The 12,606-nt window shown below is 46.8% G+C and overlaps 1 protein-coding gene across 6 annotated transcripts in view; it reads right to left on the bottom strand.

The window, feature by feature from the left end:
* The window catches only part of PCBP3 (poly(rC) binding protein 3), a 181,751-nt gene that overhangs the window by 61,891 nt on the left and 107,254 nt on the right, over positions 1-12,606 (bottom strand). The gene's annotated exons all lie outside the window — the stretch shown is intronic.

Raw genomic sequence — 12,606 nt, 5'->3', positions numbered from 1 at the left:
GGCTGGCAGCCTTTTCCCATTCAGGAGAGCCATTCAGACGATCAACTGTCTCTGAGGTCTATGTGGGGAGGATATGGACCAACAGAGAAGACCCTGGGGTGATGCCAGAACAGCACAATTGAGGTGGAGGAACACAAAGAAGGCGTCCCTTTCACAACAGGCTTCCCAGAGGAGATGCTATGAGGAACCATGCGACTGAGCTGCTTATATAATATTTAGCATACATGTCTTCCACTTACAATGTTTAGCATGTATGTCTTCTGCTTCTAAGCTTTAACATATGTATGTATCTGCATAGGCACTACGTTTAAAATGACAGTTATTAGGTATACACTGAGTCCAATGCTGGTTTTCTATGTCCATAGTCCACAAATGTCAGATCACCCGGCTCTTCAGCTTCACCTTGCAGGGTTGCTGCTGGAGCCCCGTCCACACTGCCTTCTCCTCTGCAGACTCACCAGACATTGGATTTCTAGTTACAAGCATCATTTCATCCTTACCTCTTCCTTGCTGTTTGGTACTCTATTCCACGGGTACATATCTATAGCATGCACAAATGATTGGTAGGCTTGTGTATAACAGGAATTTGTGCTTGGACTTGTGAGATCAGTGCACCAACAGGCATCACAACTCTTTAGCACTGAGGGTTAGTGGCCATTACAACAGTCACCAGCTTGGCCTCTGCTTGCTTCCCTGTGCAAAGCCCTACTTTTTTTTTTTCTGCTTTAAAATTAATGTTTGTATCTTTTGTAGAAAAGTACAAAACTGCTGTGGACAGTGAAGAAAAATGTTGCATACTAGCAAAGAAAACTGTGATTCCTAATCACCTGGTATCCTTCCTCAAGATCACAGTATGGGAGTGGCTGCCTGGTTGCCCATGGCTTGGTCTTTTGTCTCTACTTGCTGGATAGACAGTCTCTTGGTGTACCACACGTTGCGAGGATAGCATCTGAGATGGCCCACAAGATGGCCCACGTGAGCACTAAGTGGCTGTTTGGTTACATCAGTTTCTTCTGCTACTGGATGTGTTTGCTCAATGGCCTACTGTTGAAGACAATCCCAGAACAGTGGCCCGCCCTGGAACATGGTACGACTGCAAAATGTAAGGTTGGCTTCCTTTTAGCCTGGTGCTTTGAAAGAAGCCTGTATAACAGAGAACTCGGGGCAAAAAAACTGTGACAGTCTAGAAAATTATGTCACTTTAGAAAATTATGCTACTTCTATGTCACTTTGAGGAAGACTTGATGATTAATCCTATTGTGTGTGTGTGTGTGTGTGTGTGTGTGTGTGTGTGTGTGTAACTTCTCTCACATACATGGAGTCATTTTTATAAACTGGTAATAAATACACAGTGAAACTTGACAGTGTCGATAAATTTGTTAAAACAGAAAATAAAGCCTTGCAGGCCACAGAACACTAAGATGGGAGGGGTGGCCTGCTTTCATCCTCATCCTCATCAGGAAAGTGGAGCCTATGCCTAGCCATAGTTCTTCCAGCTGTGTGACTGTGGTCCATGGTAGAGGGTTTGCAGACCAAACAAACAAACATCAGACTCCAAAAGTACCAAGCACTGTGACACAGAGACTGTAAACCAATGGACGAGACCAAGGGAATAGTGCCCGGGAAGACCCCAGGAACACTGGGGTTCCAATAGTGGATAAGGATTTGTGAGGCCAGGTCTCTGAGCAGTGACTCCAGGCCTGTGAAAGGTCTACTACAACCTGGCAAGTCCTGGGACATGGCCTCGGTGAGCCAGGGTCAGGTCCTTAGACTCTCCTTGCTACAAAGAAGCCCTCAGCAGACCTTTAAATGGGGCAAAGAAGGAAGGACATCAAAGGAGGGCTGAGGATACGGCTACTGCATGGGATGAGTAGGGATACCTGCACTGGGGAGGCACAGAGGGGCTGCTGCTGAGCTGGGGAGCTGCCTGGGCCCGGGGAGGGGAGAGGAGGCAGGGATGCTTATTTGTATATAATAGGAACAGAGATTCTGACTCCATCCTCTCCCATCAAGGGGAAAGCCTAATTCTGGAATATGTCCAGCATCATGTTAGCTTGTGTCATTATTTTGCTAAACTCCCAACTACTTACAAATAAGTATCCTCTGTCACTAAGAATATGTGTTCCATAAATGACAACAGACAAGTAGTTCATCAGAGAAGAGTCTCCTGTTTGGGCCGAGAGGAACAAGCTGAGGAACAAGCTGAGCAACAAGCCCTTGGCTGTCCTGGATGGCTTGCTCCTCTAACTCAGGAAACTGTTCTGAGCAGAGCCCCTCAATCTCCCTAAAAGTTCATTTAAAGGCTAGGTGAAAAACACATGAACACACACTCATGCATGCATGCACATATATACATTTTACACACACACACACACACACACACACACACACACACACACACACACAGACAGATGGTGCAGCCTTTTCCAGCATCATATTCTCTAAGACTCCTGTTTTCCTTTAAATGAACTCACTGTTGATAAGTTGAGGATCTGTCTTTATATATAGTATATCAATACAGCTGGTTTGGTGCCACCAGAGGCTTCTGTGAAGCAGTGTGTTCAAGAACTTTCCAGAGAAGGGCTCTTAGACGCACAAGAGGGAGCCAGAAATCCTCTAAGGAGTCAGCACACAGAACACACAGGCCTGCGGGGTCCAGATGTGCCGCTCTGGTGTGCGTCTGCTCAGATGCTGCGCTGTATCTGTGGGTGTGATGGAGTGGTCACTGTCTTGGCACAAACCTCATATAAATCAGGGAAGAGGTACCTCAAATACAGGTCACGGGGCCTCTGTGTGTGCTCTGAAAACATAGGGTGAGGGTAGCCTCCCACTGTCCAGGGCTCAGACAGTACCTGAGCCTACCTACAGGCTCACATTCTCTGAGACAACCTCTTGGAACACTAGGGTCCAAGGGTAAGAGCGGGGCAACAAGAACTTTCTGGAATTTGATCCTTTCCATACATGTTTTTTTTTTTGTTTTTTGTTTTTTGTTTTTTTTTTTTTAAGTGAGGAAGTACTGTAACATGCATATGTAGCTTCAAGTGACTTGGCTGCTTGCTACACATCTAGCAGAACTATCCGATGCATTCAACATGTCAGGTTTAAATGCATACTGCAAAAATCCCACAGACAATCTGAAGTGTGGAGGAAATGTGGACAGGCTGCTGAGAAGGGGCTCTTGGGACAAGAGCTGTGGTAGGAAGGTCATTGCTGGCCAGCAGCTGAGATGGCCAATTAGGCGCAACTCACAAGCTCCGAGCAAAGTATGCGCCAACTTCTTTCTCCCCAGGCACCCCGAAATGTTTTTCATCTCAGAAGAGAATATGGAGACCCAAAACCCCCTCACCCCAGAGTCTAGCCACAGGCTTGAAGAAAAGTTGAGGGCCTGACAATCACAGGCAGCCACATTCCTTGGATCTGCCTACCATGGCTCATTTGGAATCAACACAACTTGGCCATACAGTCTGATGATCAAGCCCTTCCCATCCCAGTTCACAGAGAAGCTCTCCCATTCCTGGAGAGCCAGTAGCCAGTTGGCTTAACCCACTATCCGTGGGTTTCCCCAGCCATGCCTGGGTGGGAGTCTCAACAGGACAAGAAGCTCAGGAAGTAAAGGTGCTTGTGTGGGCATGAGGGGTACCTGCTGGCAGTGATGAGCCCTGGAGGATTCGGGAGAGAACAGCGAGCACAGGGCTGCAGACCCCAGCATGTGTGAGACTAGAGACGGATGATGAGCCTGGACCATGGGGCCATGAGAGTCTTGGGGAGCCGGCTTCGGTAGGAAACTCTCAAGAGCTACTGCCTATGAACTGTGACTAATGACTAGGTCTTCTTGCAACAGAACATGAATTCTGGCAGACGCCCCATGGGAAAGCCATCTAAGAAACGAACTTTAACTGAGTGAACTTTCCTCCTGCTTACTCCAAGGATGAGGTCTAGTTTAGAGGGAAGGGAGTCTGGTAGGGACACAACTCATGAATCGCATGCTGAAGGAAGAATTCTGCCTCAGAAATATGAAAAACTCAAGCCAGCGGAGATGTAGCTTCAGACATGCTCTGACCATGAGTTGATGGACAAAATATACTAATATGTATGCTCTCTTCACACAGAATACCCAGGTCACGGCTGTAGGCCCAATCTGTGCCCTATGCATGGGGGTACTAACCCCAGATGCAGCCCCAGCCCCTCCAAAGAAGGCTGACTACTGTACTCTGGGAGGTATGGTCAACAGAACTTTCATACTTAACTCTGGAAACACACACTCAGAATCTGGGTACCTCCCCTTGCTGATGAAGCTCAAACTATAAAAATATGAGGATTGAGTATGTGAAATCAGTGCCACTAGGTGGCAGCAAAGCGCCATGTCCTGCTCAAGCACAGCAATCTCTACCTTTCCTCAAAGTCAAAACTGTGCCCTGGGCTTTGGCTACAGCCCAGTACTGAGCCCTCGCAGCACCTGCCTCTATAATTCTAATATGAACAGGAATCACCCACATTCCCACACTTTATCCTCCACAGCTATTTCTAGCTCCCAGGGCAGAAGTGAACCAGGCTAGTCTAGAAAGTGTGTGCTGGCCTAAATCATCTCAACAGGGTGTCAGTGTTTGTGTGACTTCAGTCAGTGCCCACAGCCTGTTACTACTTTCCCGGATCAACAACGCCTTTCTGTGACACCCTTCGCTTTCAGAGGCACTGCAGGCAGCACCAAGGTACAGTCTTATTTGGGTGGGGGAGGGGTTCCAAGACATCCTAGACAAAGTAGCAAAATGGAATGTGGAATAGGAGGTGCAGTTTTCTGATAGGCAGCCCTGCCTGGGTCAGCAAATAGAGATCACAGCCCTGTGGGCGTGGTGCCCTCAGGACTAAGACATGCATGACAAGGAGTGCCAGAAATGTGTTGTCCAGGCTGTAGTCCAAGATGCCTGCTGAGCAAAGCCCACGACTGAAAGAGGAACTGAGAGGGATTCTGGGTTCTATGGAAGAAGAACTAGCAATGCGTAAGAGGCATTGTCCCAATCCTCTAGGGAGCCAAAGCAGCAAGCAGCAAACAGAAATCAGTCAATGTTCATCTGCAGAGATTGCTAGATGCTGGTCCATTTCTGGGGATCTAAAAACTACCACAAACCCCAATCAATGTGACCAGTAGAATCTTTGCCCCAGGCTGCTTCACAAGGCCATGGTGCTGTCAAGTGACAGCTGGTCATTTTCACCCGTTACTAATCATAAAACGGATGGAGACACTTGGCGGGCGCCAGAACCACGCACTTCTGTTTCCTCCCTGGTCTTGGACAGGAAAGGTCAGGTAGGATCTGAGGACCACACCCAACCCAGACAAACAGCAGCTGGGAAGAACCTCAGCGTCAGCCTGCCATCGGGGACTTAAGGCCACAGAGAGGTCTAACCCCTCGACAAGCTCACTCAATTTCTATTATAAATGAATGGGCAGGTCGATGGCCTACCCGTCCACCAACCAAGTGCTGAGCCAGATGCAATCTCTGCTGTGTCAGTATGGGTGAGAAACTGCACGGGTCAACCTTGGCCTCACCAAGGAACAGCATCTACAAGAGTCTCTCTTCATGGGAAAACTAACACATATCATGGCCTTCCTCAGATTTAAGGGAGCCCTCCTTGCTGTCCCAGGACAGTGTTCAGGAAATACAACTGCTTTTGTTATTTTTGATAGATCCACCCCTCTTTTCCTCCCTCCCTTTCTTCCTTCTTTCCTTCTGAGACAGGTTTTCTCTGTGTAGCTCTGGCTCTCCAGAAACTTGCTCTGTGGACCAGGCTGCCTTCAAACTCAGAGATCCACCTGCCTCTGCCTCCTGAGTGCTGAGATTAAAGTTGGGCGCCATTACCACCGCTGCCTTTAATACACTTTTAAAGGTCAGGTTCAGGCTCACAGGAGACGGATACAGCCCCTCCATTCTCAACACCTCCCTGCAGAGTGCCCTTGCCATAACCACTACACCAACTACGTATGACACATCGCTCCCTTTATAAATACAGTCTACTTGAGGGTTTATGCTTGTCATATATTCTTCAACTTTGGGGAAAGGTACAATGACACGTACCCATGATTACAGTCTCACACAGATGAATTTCATGGCACTTTTATAAAAAAGCCTCTGTAATCTGCCTGCTCATCCCTCCCAACCTCAACCTCTTGGCAGTCACTCATCTTTGCTGTGCTGCAGCCCTGCTTCTTCTAAAACACTGTGCAGCTGGAATCACAGTCGCTGGCATATTCTAATCAGCGCTCACTCAATGGTGAGTATGACTTCTCCATGTCCCTCCATGATTGGCGGCTCACTTCTCTTTAGCACTGGATACCGTATCGCCTGAATGTGCCAGAGTTTACTTATTGCTTCCCCACTGAAGCATATCTTGTTACATCCAAATTTTTGGCAACTATGAATGAAGCTGCTGTACAGATTTCTGGGTGTGCATAAAAGCACATTTGGGTAGACAGACAGCAAGGAGCCTAATTGTGGGATCATATAATACAAGAATGTGCCATTTGTAAGAAACTAATAAAATCTTTCTTCATGAATGACTATGAAATTTTGTTTCTCACTGGGGGAGACAAAGAGAGGGAGACAGGGAGAGGGACAGGGAAGAAGAAAGGAAGTGAATGAATGAATGAATGAATGAATGAATATGAATTCTCATTGCTCCACACTTCTTTCAGTGTGCGGTGTGGTCAATGTTCTGTACTTTGGCCATTCTAGTAGCTATGTAGTAATATCTCATTTTAATTTAAATTAATTTCCCTACTGAGGTATAATGTGGGAAATCTCTTTCATATATTGGATATGTATGTATCCTTTCTGGTGAGGTAACTGACTTGAAGGAGTTTTCTATAATAGTCTTATAACAGAGCCACCTTCTGTAAATATTTCAGCCTGGAGCTCGGTTTTTCACTCTCCTGACAGAATCATATTCTATAAAACAGAAAACGTCTACCAAAATTAACCGCTTCGTTACCCCATAAATTGGTAATTTAATATCCTATCAGAAAACCTAAAGGCCATCTTGATTTTCTCCTATATTTCCTGGTTTTGTTTCATGTTTTACACTTAGGTCTGTGGTCCATTTTGAGTTGATGTCTTTTGGGGGGAGGGGCCCGGAGACTCCAGAGTTTCCCAGCTCTTGTCTTTGCCTAGGTTTACCAAAGATCAGCTGACTATATTCATGTGACTTACCGATGACATCCTCTCAGTTATGAACTTGTCTGTTCTTTAATCAACACGATGTTATGATTACTGTAGTTTAAAGTTTTTCATTCCATTTATTGGTGTGTGTGTGTGTGTGTGTGTGTGTGTGTGTGTGTGTACACGCACATGACTGTGGAAATGAGTGCACGTCTATGTTAAGGTACACATGTAGACGTCAGAAAACTTGTAGGAATTACTTCTCTCTTTTCTCCATGTGGGGCCTAGTGATTGAATCTGGTCATCAGGTTTGGTGTCGACGTCTCTCGACCCTGGTGGCGATCTCTCTCTGCTGAGCTCTGTTGTCATCTTTCAGACAATGTTTTAGTCAGTAACACTTTACTGGTTTCCTCTTTCCTCCGATGGGCTGCTCTGAGTCAGCCCTTTCCTCAGATAAACATCAGAATCACTTTGTTGGCATCCAAAATATAACTAGGAAGTACATTTAGTTGTGCTGTGGTGACTCTACATCAAGTCATGACAAAACGACATCGTCCCAATATTGAATCTAATTCCTTGAATTCGAACTCTCTCCATGTATTTAATTCTTCTTTGATTATCTATCAGTGTTTTATAATAGTTGGCCACATATAGATTTCGTGTAGTGTATGTGTGTGTGTGTGTGTTTGCCTAAGGATTGGGGGAGGGGCTGCTAAAGTGGCACTGCATTCTAATTCTAACTCTGCTTGTCCGTCACTAGCATATGATTCTGACTTAGTTTTGTATATTAATCCTACATCTCAAAATTTTTCTATAATGATTTATTAGTCTTTGTGACTTTTGTGTAGTTTTTGTCTGCTTACAATCTTTCATTTTAAATGTCCTCCTAAGGCCCAGATACCAAAGGCTAGGCTGCTGGCCTGTGGTTCTTCTGGGAGGTGTTGGAATCCTTAGGAAGAGCTGCCCAGTGAAAAGAAGTTAGCTTACTGCAGGTGTGCCCTTAGAGATAACTGGAGCCTGGTCTCCCCTGCTCTCCCTACCCCTCTGGGACAGCCTAATTATCTTTTCTGAGAAGTCACCTTGTTTTCAATCTTATACTTCATTGATTCATATCACTGTGATTTAATTTTCATCTAGTTCAAACATTTCTGAATTTTGCTTTATCATTCCATCTCTCTAAAGACTCTCTGACATCTCTTACGAGGCACGAGGGTGGCTGGCCACACTGTGTCCTCACAGGAAGCAGAGGGTGGCAGCTGCCAGTGTTCAAGCCAGCGTTTTCCTTGTCTATGCAGTCTAGACCCAAGCTCAGGGAATGATCCTGCCCACTTTCCGGGTGGGTATTCCCCCCTCAATTAACCAAGATAATCTCTCGCAAGCAAGGCTGAAGGCTAAGCTGATCTAGGCTGTTCCACACGGACCTGTCCAAAGGCTTGTCTCCTAGGAGATTCCAGATCCCGTCGGGTTGGTAAGCCTTACTAACTACCTCAGGAGTCAATGTTTCTAGAACTCTACAATGAATAAGACACCTCTACATTTATCTCCATCGAAAGTGAGAACCCATAAATGGAAAGTGAGACTTTCTCAAAAGTTGGCTGTGCTCACAAATATAAGGCTCTCAAAAGGAGAAGTAGCAAGGGCGCTCAGGGACCCCAGAAGAGGCGGCATGTGTACAAGATGGGTGGTGGCTACAGTGGCATATAAGAAGCAGAAGGCCATGCCAACTCAGAGTCAACAGATGGGAGTAGAACCTGGCACCAATGCACTCTGGGAGGTAGTGACCCCCACCTGGGACCATGGCCATTGGAGGCTTGCTCTGCAGAGAACTTCCCACTCACCCTCCCACGGCCAATCCTGTGACTCAATTCCTCTCAGTTTGGGCTCTTAGTTCTAAATGGGGATCATGAAATATCCACCTTTCAGGGATGTGGGGACTACTCTATAATTTGCAAAATAGTACACAGATAAAGAGACTTTCCTCATTCGATCCTAAAGTAAAAAATAGGAGACAAGAGAGGCATGGGAACGCATTGACTATCTTACTAGCAAATGATCCCAAGATTCCATTGTCTGCTGGCAGAGGGGACAAGAGAGTTAGATATGTGAGGTGCACACTAGATAACACGTCTCAGAACCCGACCTCTGTTTCCCTTCTGCAGATTGTAGGGTAGCCCACGGCAGCCCAAGCTCTCTCTCCCTTGCCATGGTTCATAACCACTTGAAGAAGCCCAGATACCAGCGATGAGTCCCTTATTTGTGTGATTGGTCACACTGGCACTGTGACTGAACCTTTACCAGGCCTTCCTTCTTCCACCGGTTATCAGATGGGTCACACCTACTCTGAACAGGGTGGACACCGATCCCAAGTAAAACTATCCCGTGGACATTGTCTCTGAAGGCATGAAGGAGATTTTCTTGATGGTCTCCTGGCTTCTGGATGCAGAGGCAAGGCAGAGGGGGCTGCTCGCCCACATGCAGGCAAGCTCAGACGTAGGGATGAGACACAGCTCACCTAGCCAGTCATGTCATAAGCACACTGGTGTTTGTTTCAACTGTAGACAAAAAGGGAAAGAATTCACATTCTCCTCAGGCACTCCTAGCTCTGCACCGACCTTTGGAGTGGAGAGACCTCACTCCTAATCTTGGCCACACCTTCTGCTACAAACCTATAAGAGGACACAGAAGAAGGAAGCCTTTGCCCTTTGCCTGCTTGCTCTTGCCTTGCTAGCAAGTCCATTCCTTCCCAGGCATTAGTGCCTACTTGTTCAGGGTCCCAGTGTACACTGAAGACCAGCTGAGACATCCAGCCTCATGGAGTAAACAACTACTGAATTCTTAAACCTTGTACTGATGACAGCCATTGTTGAACTAGCTGGACCACAGCCTGTGAGTCATTTTAATAAATCCCATTTATATCTACATCTATGTACATCTGTCCGTCCATCCATCCATATCTATCTATCTATCTATCTATCTATCTATCTATCTAACAATAGATAAATAGATAATAGATGGAATAAGACTCACTCTGTAAGTCCTGCTACTCTGGAGAACCCTGACTAATGCAATGACGCCTACTCCAGTCTTCACTACTGGATGCACTGTCTGAAGTAAAGGGTTAAGGGTCTAGGGGATTGAGAAGGGACTCCGACACCATTGTCATCTTCCTATAGTCCAGTTCCAAATTCTTCCTTGCTACTACCACCACCTATCCAGAATGCTCAAATTAGTTTCCTTTCCTTGATCTACCTTGATTGGGGAGGAGCATTTAGCCTCCCCTGAATGCAAAGAGGTCGCAATTATGCCCTTTTCTATAGGAATCAAGCCCTTAGTAGGGAGTTCCCTAAGGCTGTGCATTCTTAGAAGGGCCCAGGCCAAAACTGAGGCAGCTGTCCCAAGACTACAGTGTGATGGTGTCCCATGTGGCCACCACGGTGCCAGGATAAGGATGTCCAAGGAAGCCTGAGCCTTAGGGAAGGGGAGATGCAAACTACTCCCCCCATAACAGGGTCATGTTTCACCACCGGGTCAAGCAACTGACTCTTTGCTGGAGATACCTGACATCCTTTGTTAACCTTCGACTGTCAATTTGATGGAATTTAGAATCACTTAGGAGATATTTATCTGGGCATGTTTCTCAGGGTGACTTAAGGAGATTTAACTGAGAAGGTGGGATCTACCCTGAAAGTGAGTGGTGTCATCCCATGGGCCAGGGTTCTGGGCTGAAGAAAAGACAAGAAAAGGGAGGGAGGGAGGGAGGGAGGGAGGGAGAGAGAGAGAGAGAGAGAGAGAGAGAGAGAGAGAGAGAAGGGGGTGAGAAGAAGAAGGAGGAGGAGGAAGAGAGAGGCAGGGAGGGAGGGAGGCAGGCAGGGAGGCAGGGAGGGAGGGAGGCAGGCAGGGAGGGAGGATCATGAGGCGCAAGCCAACAAGCAAGTTCCTCTGTGGTTTCTCCCTCCAGGTTTCTGTCTGGAGCTCCCTTCTGCCCTGACTTGCCTCAATGATAGAGTTATAAGATGAACTAAACCACTTTCTTCTTCTATTGGAATCCTTTCCTCATTCATCACACTTACAAACCTGTTCCTTGAACATCCCTCCGATGTGTATGGCGCTTCTTCCTGCTTTTGGCTTTCTTCAAGCGTGTTGCTGAGTTTGGCTGTGAATGCTCTCCTGCTAAAGCCTCAATCTGCTCGCCAACCCTTGAGCCCTTACAGCTCGACTCTGTCTTCAGGGAATGGTCCCAGCTCCTCTCTGGAGGAGTTACAGGTGGCTGGCCATGCTTTTTGATGTCAGGGCACAACCCATAGTCTGCTTTCTCAGTGTGAGCTGGGCACACACATCTCAAGTTTGCTCGAGAGCACACCAGGGTGGAGAGCTCGCCCTGCTCTCTCCCACTCAGCAGTGCATCGAGCTCTTGCTCTTTCTGCCCTCTCCACATTTCCTGCAATGCTCACAAACACTCTTTCAGTTTATTAATCCATATCCCTGGCCCTCTAACTACAGATATCTCTGTCCCTGCTGCAGCTGTTGCTTAAATTGTGTCTTTTCTGAAGGGTTTTGGATTAAGATGACAGTTCCTAACAATCTTCCTGTTGTAATAAACCACTAGCAGACTCCTGGGCACTATCTTTCAGCTCAAAACTCCCATTCTCAAGTACTGATGACACTCCCAGCCTGGAGTGCCACAAAAGGCCTGAACCTACTTTCCAGCCTCACCTAAGGAGGGTGCCACAACGGCCAAGTGGGGCTGAGGGCTGATTGCCTTGAAGTCCAGACACAGAAAGGAGGTGGGAGTCCAATCGTGTGATAAAACAAAGAAAAGCTGAGGGCCAGAAGCATGGCTTTGGGCTGGTGACTGGCCCAAGGGCCCAGTTCCCACAAGCAGCTGAGGCCCAGGAGTGAACTGCACATCGCTCTCAGGATCAGAGGCTAAAGCATGTAACTGCCCTGTATTTATTTAAGACTTATCCTGCAATTTCTCCGTTGTCTATAATTACCCTGTGCCACTACATAACACTTGCTGTGGAGCTAACTGGCAATAACCATGGAAACCAAGTACTGTTCTCCAACTGGAAAAAGTAGTGTGTGTGTGTGGGGGGGGTGCTTTTGTGTCTTTTTTTTCCCCTTGGTTGTTTTCTACTTTGAGAGCAGTTAAGCTACAACTGCCAACAACTGGAACAGAAGCCAGATGTGACATCCCGCCTCCTGCTAGATCATCTCTTCCGGTTCTGACCTCTTTGCTCAGAACAGTCAGCTCTCTTTGTTCCCATTTATCACTTGTTCTTTTTCTTTTTCAGATTTATTTATTTATTATATGTGAGCACACTGTAATTATCTTCAGACACACCAGAAGAGGGCATCAGATCCCATGACAGATGGTTGTGAGCCACCATGTGGTTGCTGGGAATTGAATTCGGGACCTCTGGGAGAGCAGTCAGTGCTCTTAAACACTGAGCCA

Source organism: Micromys minutus (genome assembly GCF_963924665.1).
Source record: "Micromys minutus genome assembly, chromosome: 25".
Taxonomy (NCBI): domain Eukaryota; kingdom Metazoa; phylum Chordata; class Mammalia; order Rodentia; family Muridae; genus Micromys; species Micromys minutus.
The sequence above is the reverse complement of the archived record's forward strand: the minus strand, read 5'-3'. Positions and strand labels throughout refer to the sequence as shown.